The sequence below is a fragment of the Bufo bufo genome, chromosome 4 (assembly GCF_905171765.1).
Source record: "Bufo bufo chromosome 4, aBufBuf1.1, whole genome shotgun sequence".
Taxonomy (NCBI): domain Eukaryota; kingdom Metazoa; phylum Chordata; class Amphibia; order Anura; family Bufonidae; genus Bufo; species Bufo bufo.
Window position 1 is genome coordinate 374,216,488 of NC_053392.1, and position 13,046 is coordinate 374,229,533.

Genomic DNA, 13,046 nt, shown 5'->3' on the forward strand with positions numbered 1-13,046 from the left:
AGAGGTCCCGTAACAGAGAATCTGGCCTTATGTCAGCACAGAATCTGTCTTCATGTCATAGCAGAGAATCAGGCTTCACGTCACCCACCACTGGAACAGGCCACTGTCACATATTTAGGCCCCGGCACCCAGACAGAGGAGAGAGGTCCCGTAACAGAGAATCTGGCCTTATGTCAGCACAGAATCTGTCTTCATGTCATAGCAGAGAATCAGGCTTCACGTCACCCACCACTGGAACAGGCCACTGTCACACATTTAGGCCCCGACACCCAGGCAGAGGAGAGAGGTCCCGTAACAGAGAATCTGGCCTTATGTCAGCACAGAATCTGTCTTCATGTCATAGCAGAGAATCAGGCTTCACGTCACCCACCACTGGAACAGGCCACTGTCACACATTTAGGCCCCGACACCCAGGCAGAGGAGAGAGGTCCCGTAACAGAGAATCTGGCCTTATGTCAGCGCAGAATCAGTCTTCATGTCATAGCAGAGAATCAGGCTTCACGTCACCCACCACTGGAACAGGCCACTGTCACATATTTAGGCCCAGGCACCCAGGCAGAGGAGAGAGGTCCCGTAACAGAGAATCTGGCCTTATGTCAGCACAGAATCTGTCTTCATGTCATAGCAGAGAATCAGGCTTCACGTCACCCACCACTGGAACAGGCCACTGTCACACATTTAGGCCCCGGCACCCAGGCAGAGGAGAGAGGTCCCGTAACAGAGAATCTGGCCTTATGTCAGCACAGAATCTGTCTTCATGTCATAGCAGAGAATCAGGCTTCACGTCACCCACCACTGGAACAGGCCACTGTCACACATTTATGCCCCGGCACCCAGACAGAGGAGAGGTTCATTCAACTTTGGGTTGCCCCGCAATATAATGGTAAAATGAAAATAAAAATAGTATTGAATGAGGAAGTGCCCTGGAGTACAATAATATATTGTTAAGGGGAGGTAGTTAATATCTAATCTGCACAAGGGATGGACAGGTCCTGTGGGATCCATGCCTGGTTCATTTTTATGAACGTCAGCTTGTCCACATTGGCTGTAGACAGGCGGCTGCGTTTGTCTGTAATGACGCCCCCTGCCGTGCTGAATACACGTTCAGACAGGGCAGGCCAGCACCTCCAAGGCATAAAAGGCTAGCTCTGGCCACGTGGACAATTTGGAGACCCAGAAGTTGAATGGGGCCGAACCATCAGTCAGTACGTGGAGGGGTGTGCACAGGTACTGTTCCACCATGTTAGTGAAATGTTGCCTCCTGCTAACACGTTCCGTATCAGGTGTTGGTGCAGTTAACTGTGGCGTGGTGACAAAACTTTTCCACATCTCTGCCATGCTAACCCTGCCCTCAGAGGAGCTGGCTGTGACACAGCTGCGTTGGCGACCTCTTGCTCCTCCTCTGCCTTCGCCTTGGGCTTCCACTGGTTCCCCTGTGACATTTGGGAATGCTCTCAGTAGCGCGTCTACCAACGTGCGCTTGTACTCGCGCATCTTCATATCATGCTCCAGTGTAGGAAGTAAGGTGGGCACATTGTCTTTGTACCGGGGATCCAGCAGGGTGGCAACCCAGTAGTCCCCACACGTTAAAATGTGGGCAACTCTGCTGTCGTTGCGCAGGCACTGCAGCATGTAGTCGCTCAGTTCTGGGCTCCTGTAAACAAGGCAGACATAGCAGAGCTGGAAAGGGTTCAGAGGAGGGCAACTAAAGTAATAACTGGAATGGGGCAACTACAGTACCCTGAAAGATTATCAAAATTAGGGTTATTAACTTTAGAAAAAAGACGACTGAGGGGAGATCTAATTAATATGTATAAATATATCAGGGGTCAGTACAGAGATCTATCCCATCAGCTATTTATCCCCAGGACTGTGACTGTGATGAGGGGACATCCTCTGCGTCTGGAGGAAAGAAGGTTTGTACACAAACATAGAAGAGGATTCTTTACGGTAAGAGCAGTGAGACTATGGAACTCTCTGCCTGAGGAGGTGGTGATGGTAAGTACAATAAAGGAATTCAAGAGGGGCCTGGACGTATTTCTGGAGTTTAATAATATTACAGGCTATAGCTACTAGAGAGGGGTCGTTGATCCAGGCAGTTATTCTGATTGCATGATTGGAGTCGGGAAGAAATTTTTTATTCCCCTAAAGTGGAGAAAATTGGCTTCTACCTCACAGGGTTTTTTGCCTTCCTCTGGATCAAATTGCAGGATAACAGGCCGAACTGGATGGACAAATGTCTTTTTTCGGCCTTATGTACTATGTTACTATGTTATGTACTATGTTACTATGTGTGCCAGGCTGCCCAGAGGTAAGGACAAGCTGTCCTCTGTGGGAGACGTATCGTCATCGTCCTGTGTTTCTCCCCAGCCACGCACCAGTGATGGGCCCGAGCTGCTTTGGGTGCCACCCCGCTGTGAACATGCTTCATCCTCATCCTCCTCCACCTCCTCCTCATCCTCGTCCTCCTCGTCCTCCAGTAGTGGGCCCTGTCTGGCCACATTTGTACCTGGCCTCTGCTGTTGCAAAAAACCTCCCTCTGAGTCACTTCGAAGAGACTGGCCTGAAAGTGCTAAAAATGACCCCTCTTCCTCCTCTTCCTCCTGGGCCACCTCCTCTTCCATCATCGCCCTAAGTGTTTTCTCAAGGAGACATAGAAGTGGTATTGTAACGCTGATAATGGCGTCATCGCCACTGGCCATGTTGGTGGAGTACTCTAAACAGCGCAACAGGGCACACAGGTCTTGCATGGAGGCCCAGTCATTCGTGGTGAAGTGGTGCTGTTCCGCAGTGCGACTGACCCGTGCGTGCAGCAGCTGAAACTCCACTATGGCCTGCTGCTGCTCGCACAGTCTGTCCAGCATGTGCAAGGTGGAGTTCCACCTGGTGGGCACATCGCATATGAGGCGGTGAGCAGAAAGGCCGAAGTTACGCTGTAGCGCAGACAGGCGTGCAGCAGCAGGGTGTGAACGCCGGAAGCGCGAACAGACGGCCCGCACTTTATGCAGTAGCTCTGACATGTCGGGGTAGTTGCGAATGAACTTCTGCACCACCAAATTCAGCACATGCGCCAGGCAAGGGATGTGCGTCAAACCGGCTAGTCCCAGAGCTGCAACGAGATTTCGCCCATTATCGCACACCACCAGGCCGGGCTTGAGGCTCACCGGCAGCAACCACTCGTCGGTCTGTTGTTCTATACCCCGCCACAACTCCTGTGCGGTGTGAGGCCTGTCCCCCAAACATATGAGTTTCAGAATGGCCTGCTGACGTTTACCCCGGGCTGTGCTGAAGTTGGTGGTGAAGGTGTGTGGCTGACTGGATGAGCAGGTGGAAGAAGAGGAGGAGGAAGCTGAGTAGGAGGAGGAGGAGACAGGAGGCAAAGAATGTTGCCCTGCGATCCTTGGCGGCGGAAGGACGTGCGCCAAACAGCTCTCCGCCTGGGGCCCAGCCGCCACTACATTTACCCAGTGTGCAGTTAGGGAGATATAGCGTCCCTGGCCGTGCTTACTGGTCCACGTATCTGTGGTTAGGTGGACCTTGCCACAGATGGCGTTGCGCAGTGCACACTTGATTTTATCGGACACTTGGTTGTGCAGGGAAGGCACGGCTCTCTTGGAGAAGTAGTGCCGGCTGGGAACAACATACTGTGGGACAGCAAGCGACATGAGCTGTTTGAAGCTGTCTGTGTCCACCAGCCTAAATGACAGCATTTCATAGGCCAGTAGTTTAGAAATGCTGGCATTCAGGGCCAGGGATCGAGGGTGGCTAGGTGGGAATTTACGCTTTCTCTCAAATGTTTGTGAGATGGAGAGCTGAACGCTGCCGTGTGACATGGTTGAGATGCTTGGTGACGCAGGTGGTGGTGTTGGTGGTACATCCCATGTTTGCTGGGCGGCAGGTGCCAACGTTCCTCCAGAGGCGGAGGAAGAGGCCGAGGCGGCGGCGGCAGCAGAAGAAGAGGTAGCAGGGGGAGCCTGAGTGACTTCCTTATTTTTAAGGTGTTTACTCCACTGCAGTTCATGCTTTGCATGCAGGTGCCTGGTCATGCAGGTTGTGCTAAGGTTCAGAACGTTAATGCCTCGCTTCAGGCTCTGATGGCACAGCGTGCAAACCACTCGGGTCTTGTCGTCAGCACATTGTTTAAAGAAGTGCCATGCCAGGGAACTCCTTGAAGCTGCCTTTGGGGTGCTCGGTCCCAGATGGCGACGGTCAGTAGCAGGCGGAGTCTCTTGGCGGCGGGTGTTCTGCTTTTGCCCACTGCTCCCTCTTTGTCTTTTGCTACGCTGTTGGCTCGGTCTCACCACTGCCTCTTCCTCCGAACTGTGAAAGTCAGTGGCACGACCTTCATTCCATGTGGGGTCTAGGACCTCATCGTCCCCTGCATCGTCTTCCACCTAGTCTTGATCCCTGACCTCCTGTTCAGTCTGCACACTGCAGAAAGACGCAGCAGTTGGCACCTGTGTTTCGTCATTATCAGAGACGTGCTGAGGTGGTATTCCCATGTCCTCATCATCAGGAAAAATAAGTGGTTGTGTGTTAGTGCATTCTATCTCTTCCACCCCTGGGGAAGGGCTAGGTGGATGCCCTTGGGAAACCCTGGCAGCAGAGTCTTCAAACAGCATAAGAGACTGCTGAATAACTTGAGGCTCAGACAGTTTCCCTGATATGCATGGGGGTGATGTGACAGACCGATGGGCTTGGTTTTCAGGCGCCATCTGTGCGCTTTCTGCAGAAGACTGGGTGGGAGATAATGTGAACGTGCTGGATCCACTGTCGGCCACCCAAATGACTAATGCCTGTACCTGCTCAGGCCTTACCATCCTTAGAACGGCATTGGGCCCCAACAAATATCGCTGTAAATTCTGCTGGCTACTGGGACCTGAGGTAGTTGGTTCACTAGGACATGTGGCTGTGATAGAACGGCCACGTCCTCTCCCAGCACCAGAGGGTCCACTAACACCACCACGACCATGTCCACGTCCGCGTATGCGTCCCTTATTAGATGTTTTCCTCATTGTTCCCGTTCACCACAATTTTGATAATGGCAAATTTGGGAATAGTTTTTCACCCCAGAACAAAAACTGTGCTTTTACGGTCACTACAAATAACTTGACCAGCTCAAACAGTACAGATTTGGTTGAATAGAAATGTGAGGCCTATTTTTTTTTGCGCTGTGTGACAGGTATACGTTTAATCACAGAATTAGACTTGTATCTGCACGGTAGCGTGTGTGTTAAGTTTTTCTGAATGACACTATCAGCACCTTGAATCTAAGATATCCTTTTTGGGATAGATTTCAAGTAGGCCTCATATAGCATAAACTACTTAGTTATTTTGAGAATGTCAAATTTGGGAATAGTTTTTCACCCCAGAACAAAAACTGTGCTTTTACGGTCACTACAAATAATTTGACCAGCTCAAACAGTACAGATTTGGTTGAATAGAAATGTGAGGCCTATTTTTTTTTGCGCTGTGTGACAGGTATACGTTTAATCACAGAATTAGACTTGCATCTGCACGGTAGCGTGTGTGTTAAGTTTTTCTGAATGACACTATCAGCACCTTGAATCTAAGATATCCTTTTTGGGATAGATTTCAAGTAGGCCTCAAATACCAGAAACTACTTATTTTGAGAATGTCAAATTTGGGAATAGTTTTTCACCCCAGAACAAAAACTGTGCTTTTACGGTCACTACAAATAACTTGACCAGCTCAAACAGTACAGATTTGGTTGAATAGAAATGTGATGCCTATTTTTTTTTGCGCTGTGTGACAGGTATACGTTTAATCACAGAATTAGACTTGTATCTGCACGGTAGCGTGTGTGTTAAGTTTTTTCTGAATGACACTATCAGCACCTTGAATCTAAGATATCCTTTTTGGGATAGATTTCAAGTAGGCCTCATATAGCATAAACTACTTATTTTGAGAATGTCAAATTTGGGAATAGTTTTTCACCCCAGAACAAAAACTGTGCTTTTACGGTCACTACAAATAACTTGACCAGCTCAAACAGTACAGATTTGGTTGAATAGAAATGTGAGGCCTATTTTTTTTTGCGCTGTGTGACAGGTATACGTTTAATCACAGAATTAGACTTGTATCTGCACGGTAGTGTGTGTGTTAAGTTTTTCTGAATGACACTATCAGCACCTTGAATCTAAGATATCCTTTTTGGGATCGATTTCAAGTAGGCCTCATATAACATAAACTACTTAGTTTTTTTTAGAATGCCAAATTTGGGAATAGTTTTTCAACCCAGAACAAAAACTGTGCTTTTACGGTCACTACAAATAACTTGACCAGCTAAAACAGTACAGATTTGGTTGAATAGAAATGTCAGATCTATTTTTTAGGCGCTGGGTGACAGGCTCAACTTGCCCCTGATGTAGTATATGGCCAAAAAATAACCACACTATTGATGGTTAAATGCACTTGGGTGACACAGGCTCAGCCTGCACCTGATGTAGTATATGGGCAAAAATTAACCAGACTGTTGATGGTTAAATGCACTTGGGTGACACAGGCTCAGCCTGCACCTGATGTAGTATATGGCCAAAAATCAACCACACTGTTGATGGTTAAATGCACTTGGGTGACACAGGCTCAGCCTGCACCTGATGTAGTATATGGCCAAAAAATAACCACACTGTTGATGGTTAAATGCACTTGGGTGACACAGGCTCAGCCTGCACCTGATGTAGTATATGGCCAAAAAATAACCAGACTGTTGATGGTTAAATGCACTTCGGTGACACAGGCTCAGCCTGCAGCTGATGTAGGATATATAAAAAAATAACCACACTATTGATGGTTAAAAGCACTTGGTGGTAGCTTGTGCTGGCGCACCACAAGCCACAAAATGGCCGCCAATCACCCCAGAAAAAAGTGATCTAAAAACGCTCTGGGCAGCCTAAAAAAAGTGAGCAAGTCGATATTAGCACTTCAATGATCCACAGCTGGAGATCGATCACAGAATGAAGTCTTTTGGAGGAGTTAATCTGCCTAATCGCGCCCTAACGTCGCAGCAGCAACCTCTCCCTATGCTTGAATCAGCAGAGTGACGTGCAGCGCTACGTGACCCAAGCTTATATAGAGGCTGGGTCACATGCTGCACTGGCCAATCACAGCCATGCCAATAGTAGGCAAGGCTGTGATGGCCTCTTGGGGCAAGTAGTATGACGCTTGTTGATTGGCTGCTTTGCAGCCTTTCAAAAAGCGCCAAGAAAGCGCCGAACACCGAACCCGGACTTTTACGAAAATGTTCGGGTTCGGGTCCATGTCACGGACACCCCAAAATTCGGTACGAACCCGAACTATACAGTTCGGGTTCGCTCATCCCTAGTTTCGGATCAACATATATTACAGATCCTTCCTCATGACACAGAGAATAAGACTGACAAATCTTATATACAGAGTAAAAGCAGTGATTCAGCTGTGGATTATTAATTGGCAATTAGACTTCTTTCACCCCACCCACAGCATATACCACTGAGGCACAGGAACAGAACTGCATGAGAAGAAGAGAGAGAGAGAGAAAAAAAAATATATATATATAATTATCTTTTAATTTTCTCCCCTCTCTTCCTTACACGCAAGAACCGACCCTAAAGGACAAGAGAAGAAGATACATCTAATAATGTAATATTAAATCTTGTATTTGATTAAGGCCCAAAGGCATACAGAACTGAAATCTAAAAATCCAATAAGCTTCTCTATTGAGAAGAGCTTTCCTATGGTCTCCGCCCCGTTTAGGAAAATTAACTCGTTCAATGCCCTGAACTTTCATGCCAGCAATATTGCCCTGATGGCAAGAGGCAAAATGCTGGCTGACTGCTGACACATTTTTTACAAAAGCATGAGATATATCTGAGATATGTCTGCATATCCGAACTTTGAGGGCATTGGACGTACATCCCACATATTGCAATTGACATGTAGAGCAAGACACACAATACACCACGTATGTGGTATTTCAATTAATGTATTGTTGTATCTCAAATGACTGCTGGGCTGCAACAGAGGCCACATACCGTCCTGTTTGTACGACACTGCAACATGTACAAATGCGGTGCCCGCATTTGAACATCCCTTTGGACCTAAGCCAACATTGTTGTAATACCGTACCATCTGAAAACCAACTCGGACTGACTTTTTGAGAAAGTGTTGGCGCCTTGCGGGCAACACATTTTATTCCCTTGTCCACAATCGGTTTCCAGGCGGCATCTGTGCGCAAAACTGTCAGATTCTGTGGCGAAACCAACCTCGCCACGGTGTTCTGGAGGGGGCTGTTTGCCAGCCTCCTGCCCCAGGATTATGGCCCATACTAACTTTGAAGGAGAAGACAGATCGGCCGCACAGCTTAAATCTGTGGAACTGTTTTGTGCAGGAAAGCCATGCTTGCGGCCGGCCAAATGTGACTTCCATGGAATTCGGGAACCCCTGCTCGGACCTGGGTGATTTTTGGATATGTTGTTCACCCAGATCAGAACTATCCATGGATGTATACATTATGGAGATATGTGGGGTTTTGGGGTGTTTTCTGTGTTTTGGGGAAAAATGTGTGTTTTCTGTCTGTGAGTGATTAAGTTAGCCCATTACGTTTGGTAATTGTATTTTGTTGATTGCGTCTCAGACAATGCTCATTGTATTTTGTTGATTGCGTTACAGACAGAGGGAAGGGGATTTTGTGTACAATTGCTGGGAAGGTTTGAATACTGTAAATGCATGTGATTGGCTGTTTTTACAAAACCCTTTGGTGGTAACCTTGTTGGAAGATGTGTATAAATCAATGCTTGTGTGTTCAAATAAAGAGAGTTCCTGTTTTTATACCTTCATGAAGTTTTGTCTCATGTTTGGGGAATGGGATAACTACACTCTTGGGGATTGCTATATCATAATACTCCCCTGAGTATAAGCTCTTGTAAGAGCTTGTTCCTGGTTCCTGTCTCTGGATTTAGGAGAGGTTCACCCACTGGAGCCTGGAGCCTTGTCGTAGGTCCAGGGTGGGTAGGAGACGGCGAGACCTCAACCAAGCTTCGGCGGTTTGTGGGGTCTGCAGCGCTGACTGTGTCAAGTGGAGTGCTTGGAGTCCTCTGGAAGCACTAGGAGCCTTATCAAAGGAGGTACCCGGTCGGGGTGCTAGGCGTTCCGTTACAGATTCTTTCTGACAATCTTGCAGACATCCAGATACTCAAGACTATAGTTAGTTATAAAGAATGGCATTGCAGTCTGGCCTCCTTGTTTTAAACCTTTGTATTTTTTATATTTCGGAAAAAACAGGTCTCGCCTGGGTAATGCAAGAGCTGTTTTTTTAGCTGTGTCTATTAAAGACTGGCCGTAACCTCTGAACTGCAGCCGAGCAGTCAACTTTTCTGCCTCTCTAAGGAAGGTGGAATCATCTGAGCAGTTCCTTCTTAATCTGATAAATTCACCCCTAGGGATGTTTTTAACCACATGTTTCGGATGACAGGACAGGGCTAATAAAGTGGTAATTCCAGCTGTCTCTTTTCTATAAGTACAAGTGGCTATCTCAGATTTTTCCACATCACCATGGAGAGTAAGATCCAAAAATGAAATAGTGTGCACATGAAAATCAACCGTAAAGCTCATGTCACGGAAGGTGTTACAGAAAACTAGAAGACACAAATGAAGATCAGACTGACTTGATCCCAAAACTAAGGAACCAAAGGGTAAGCCCTGTAACAGCCCTAGCTCTCTCCCTTACTGCTCAGCCTATGCAAAAAATCTCTATGGTAGATAATTGCATACCCTCGTTCCTCGACTGTATGACACCTGAACACCCTATAATAGTGAGGGGACACGACCACCGGCTCCCTACACTTAATACGGAGGGAGTCAGGGTCACCTAGGATCAAGCAAACAGGAAAACAGGAATAAAGAAACAGACTTATCTTGTGGATGCAGCAGTAACAGCTTCTAGCATCAGCACACTCCAGGAAGTTGTATAAACCGCAAAGTGATGCAGTATGGCAGGGGATTTAAAGGGATGCAATCAGTGCAACTAGATGACAGCTGAGAGAGGGAAACGAGATGACAAAACGAAAGCAAAACAAAAGAACCTCAAGCAGGAGGTTCTGAAGAACGTCTGTCAGAGCTTCAGAGATGTCTGGCGGTGACAGTACCTCTCCTTCTACGAGTGGACTCCGGACACTCAGAGCCCACCTTCTCAGGATGGGACCTATGGAAAGCCCTGATGAGACGAGTGGCCTTAATGTCCGTCACTGGGACCCACATCCTCTCCTCAGGACCTTAACCCTCCCAATGAACGAGGTACTGGTGAGTACCGCGGACAACACGAGAATCCACAATCCTAGAGACCTGAAATTCAAGGTTACCATCAACCACAATCGGAGGAGGAGGCAAAGAGGAGGGTACAATGGGTTGGAACAGAATACTGAAGAAATAATCCTAATACATAAAACATAACATTTATTGATATGCTAATAAAATCCTAGATAATGTGTGCAACAACTGTATACTGGAATGGACAAGGAATGTAGCCACTAGTAGCAGTGGTCAATGGTCACCCCAGTAACAAATACAAAGATAATTAAAGTGCACAGCGGCACTGAGTAGGTAACCAGTGTGTCCTACCGGTACCCAGGGAAGGTCGTCAGAAGCTTCACCACACGATGTAATAATAGTAGTTCATCCTGTATGGATAGACGGATAAATCACAGGGGAAAGAATACAACGGCTGACAGTAGAACACATGCGTGTAGGGTCCCTAGGGTATTCCCTATAGCTGTCTAACCGTAGACCCTGATACTAAAAGTGTGGTAGCAGCCTGACCACAGGGCACTCGTCCTTGAAAGGACGACCCTGTCTGGAACCTGTCCCTAACTCTGGAAACTGTATGTCCCTAAATATGCATAGGTAAAATCCCTACATGCATGTTTCGCTGCCGGGACATGCGGCAGTTCATCAGGGGAGATGATAAGCAATCAGGCAAGTCGATCCTGGATGAAGCGGTCAAGCCTGCAGACCAAGTATGACACGGTCAGTCATATGGTCAGGAGGTGCATGATGATAGTCAACCCCTCCAAGGGCTACCTCATAGGTAAGAGGTTACAGGTAAATGCAGTATGCAGATGAGAATCACTGCATATGGGACGCCAACTAACCTGGTGTACCCACCTTATTTAAATACACCTCGTTTCCCGCCGCTGCCGTCCATAATAGAGGCCAATGGGCGCGTCTGCCCGCTTGCACGTGAGCGCGGCGCATGCGCTCATCACAGGGTGGAAACGAGGCCTGCAGCGCAGGAAGGGTGCGTGATACGAGACGCACTCCTGCGCATGCGCGAACTCGCATTAGGTATCGCGAGATCGCGGGAGCTGTGCAGAGCAGCAAAAGAGATAGGAAGCAACATAGGTATCGATTACTTCATAATATTCGGCAAAGTACAAACGATCGGACATACGGAAGTACAGCCGAATATGCCAAACCACGATCGGTTCTAATTTAAAGATATTTGTGGCTTTTAATCCTGTGTTGGATAAGTGCAGCTAGAACATAGTGGAACAAACGAAAAGACAAGTCAGAGTAGGTAGTCATGAGAGATATGTTGAAATCCCATGTGGGGTCATAGTCAATGGTGATAATAGACCTAGAGACTATTGATACAGAGTTAAGATACTAATGAATAATATCAAAAAGAGGTACAAACTACGTGCATAATGTTTTTACTACAAAAAGAAAGTACATACTGCACGTACTTACTACACGTATATACAACGCCTCGGTGTACATAATAATTTACTGCTCGCAGAAAGATGATTAGTACAGAATAGTGACGGCTAGATCAATTACTGCCAGGTAGACTGGTACAGATGGCAATAAGACTAACAAAAGGTCTATTCTACAAAAAGCAGCTATAATTCAGCTGCTCATTAAGACCATTAGGTGTAACAGTCCTCAAAAGGAATATCCAACGTGACTCCCGTTGTAGAAGGATCTTATCCCAATCACCACCTCTTTTGGGGGGACTGACAACTTCAATGCCCATGACTTTAATGGCCTTGGGATTGCCTTGGTGCAAGTCACAGACATGACGGGCCACTGGGGTGTCGCGACGCTTATCAATATCCAAGAGGTGCTCTCCTATGCGTCTGCGCAACTCGCGCTTAGTCTTGCTGATGTATTCCTTTTGGCAAATACATGTGATTTTATATATCACCCCAGCTGTTCTGCATGAAATGAAATCTTTAATCTCAAAATTACGTTTGAGATTAGTGCTGTGGAAGATTTTTCCTTGGTCAATGTTGCCACAGGCCACACATCCACTGCATCTGAAAGAACCCACGGGGCGACGGCTCAGCCACGTACTAGGTCGGGTTGGTGGTGCAAGATGACTATGCACCAATAAGTCCTTGAGACTTTGGCCTCTTCTGAACGTCACCTGTGGGTATTCATGCAGGACTTCTCGGACATCTGGGTCCATAAGTAGGATGGACCAGTGTCGTGCCAAAATCTCTCTAGATTCTTTGGCAGAGCCGTCAAAAGTAGTGATGAATCTCACCTTCTTCTCACCCTCCTGTCTAGTCTTGGGGGTAAGTAAGGTCTCTCTAGCGGTGTTGACTGCTCGCTGAAAGGCTCCTCTCAGTACCTTATCAGGGTAACCCCTAGCCCTAAACCTTAGTCGAAGGTCGGCTGCCTGATGTAAGAACTCTTGTTCATCAGAACAATTCCTGCGTAAACTCAGGTATTGTCCGTAGGGTATACCTCTTTTTAGTGGCAGTGGATGGCTACTCTGCCAATGTAGGACTGAGTTAGTGGCCGTGATCTTAAGAAAAACCGTTGTAGAGAGCTCACCTCCAGGTTTCTTGGAGATGCGGACATCCAAAAAAGGAAGGGAACTATCGTTAGCCTCATAAGTGAAACGGAGGCCAATGGTGTTTACATTGAGAAAGTCCACAAACTTTTTGAATGCCAGGGTGCCCGCATTCCAGACTATGAGGATGTCATCGATGTACCGGGCCCATAAGGTAATGGGCCCGGTCATCGGTTCTCCTTCACCAAAA